The sequence below is a fragment of the Musa acuminata genome, unplaced genomic scaffold (assembly GCF_036884655.1).
Source record: "Musa acuminata AAA Group cultivar baxijiao unplaced genomic scaffold, Cavendish_Baxijiao_AAA HiC_scaffold_480, whole genome shotgun sequence".
NCBI lineage: Eukaryota > Viridiplantae > Streptophyta > Magnoliopsida > Zingiberales > Musaceae > Musa > Musa acuminata.
This window is the reverse complement of record NW_027020725.1, coordinates 1-2,500: the sequence shown is the minus strand read 5'-3', so window position 1 is coordinate 2,500 and position 2,500 is coordinate 1.

Sequence of the window (2,500 nt, the reverse complement as noted above, 5' to 3'; positions counted from 1 at the left end):
CATCTCAGCACCCTGGAACCCCCCGGGTGGCACAGGGCTGGATGGGGCTTTCGTATAGCAGGGACGGTGCTGCCTCTCGCTTCGCTCGCTGTTCGCCGCTCACCGCTCGCTCGCTCAGCCAAAAATGGCCAGTTTTGGCCCGTTTTTGGGCTGTTTTGGCCTGTTTTTGGTCCGTTCTTGCATGGCGCGGTGACCGTCGTGAGCGGAGCAAAACGTCAGCCATCTCAGCACCCTGGAACCCCCCGGGTGGCACAGGGCTGGATGGGGCTTTCGTATAGCAGGGACGGTGCTGCCTCACGCTTCGCTCGCTGTTCGCCGCTCGCCGCTCGCTCGCGCAGCCAAAAATGACCAGTTTTGGCCCGTTTTTGGGCTGTTTTGGCCTGTTTATGGTCCGTTCTTGCGTGGTGCGGTGACCGTCGTGAGCGGAGCAAAACGTCAGCCATCTCAGCACCCTGGAACCCCCCGGGTGGCACAGGGCTGGATGGGGCTTTCGTATATAGCAGGGACGGTGCTGCCTCTCGCTTCGCTCGCTGTCCGCCGCTCGCCGCTCGCTCGCGCAGCCAAAAATGGCCAGTTTTGGCCCGTTTTTGGGCCGTTTTGGCCAGTTTTTGGCCTGTTCTTGCATTGCGCGGTGACCGTCGAGAGCGGAGCAAAACGTCAGCCATCTCAGCACCCTGGAACCCCCCGGGTGGCACAGGGCTGGATGGGGCTTTCGTATAGCAGGGACGGTGCTGCCTCTCGCTTCGCTCGCTGTCCGCCGCTCGCCGCTCGCTCGTGCAGCCAAAAATGGCCAGTTTTGGCCCGTTTTTGGGCCGTTTTGGCCAGTTTTTGGCCTGTTCTTGCATTGCGCGGTGACCGTCGAGAGCGGAGCAAAACGTCAGCCATCTCAGCACCCTGGAACCCCCCGGGTGGCACAGGGCTGGATGGGGCTTTCGTATAGCAGGGACGGTGCTGCCTCTCGCTTCGCTCGCTGTCCGCCGCTCGCCGCTCGCTCGTGCAGCCAAAAATGGCCAGTTTTGGCCCGTTTTTGGGCCGTTTTGGCCAGTTTTTGGCCTGTTCTTGCATTGCGCGGTGACCGTCGAGAGCGGAGCAAAACGTCAGCCATCTCAGCACCCTGGAACCCCCCGGGTGGCACAGGGCTGGATGGGGCTTTCGTATAGCAGGGACGGTGCTGCCTCTCGCTTCGCTCGCTGTCCGCCGCTCGCCGCTCGCTCGTGCAGCCAAAAATGGCCAGTTTTGGCCCGTTTTTGGGCCGTTTTGGCCAGTTTTTGGCCTGTTCTTGCATTGCGCGGTGACCGTCGAGAGCGGAGCAAAACGTCAGCCATCTCAGCACCCTGGAACCCCCCGGGTGGCACAGGGCTGGATGGGGCTTTCGTATAGCAGGGACGGTGCTGCCTCTCGCTTCGCTCGCTGTCCGCCGCTCGCCGCTCGCTCGTGCAGCCAAAAATGGCCAGTTTTGGCCCGTTTTTGGGCCGTTTTGGCCAGTTTTTGGCCTGTTCTTGCATTGCGCGGTGACCGTCGAGAGCGGAGCAAAACGTCAGCCATCTCAGCACCCTGGAACCCCCCGGGTGGCACAGGGCTGGATGGGGCTTTCGTATAGCAGGGACGGTGCTGCCTCTCGCTTCGCTCGCTGTCCGCCGCTCGCCGCTCGCTCGCGCAGCCAAAAATGGCCAGTTTTGGCCCGTTTTTGGGCCGTTTTGGCCAGTTTTTGGCCTGTTCTTGCATTGCGCGGTGACCGTCGAGAGCGGAGCAAAACGTCAGCCATCTCAGCACCCTGGAACCCCCCGGGTGGCACAGGGCTGGATGGGGCTTTCGTATAGCAGGGACGGTGCTGCCTCTCGCTTCGCTCGCTGTCCGCCGCTCGCCGCTCGCGCAGCCAAAAATGGCCAGTTTTGGCCCGTTTTTGGGCCGTTTTGGCCAGTTTTTGGCCTGTTCTTGCATTGCGCGGTGACCGTCGAGAGCGGAGCAAAACGTCAGCCATCTCAGCACCCTGGAACCCCCCGGGTGGCACAGGGCTGGATGGGGCTTTCGTATAGCAGGGACGGTGCTGCCTCTCGCTTCGCTCGCTGTTCGCCGCTCGCCGCTCGCTCGCGCAGCCAAAAATGGCCAGTTTTGGCCCGTTTTTGGGCTGTTTTGGCCAGTTTTTGGCCTGTTCTTGCGTGGTGCGGTGACCGTCGTGAGCGGAGCAAAACGTCAGCCATCTCAGCACCCTGGAACCCCCCGGGTGGCACAGGGCTGGATGGGGCTTTCGTATAGCAGGGACGGTGCTGCCTCTCGCTTCGCTCGCTGTTCGCCGCTCGCCGCTCGCTCGCGCAGCCAAAAATGGCCAGTTTTGGCCCGTTTTTGGGCTGTTTTGGCCTGTTTTTGGGCTGTTCTTGTGTGGCGCGGTGACCGTCGTGAGCGGAGCAAAATGTCAGCCATCTCAGCACCCTGGAACCCCCCGGGTGGCACAGGGCTGGATGGGGCTTTCGTATAGCAGGGACGGTGCTGCCTCGCGCTT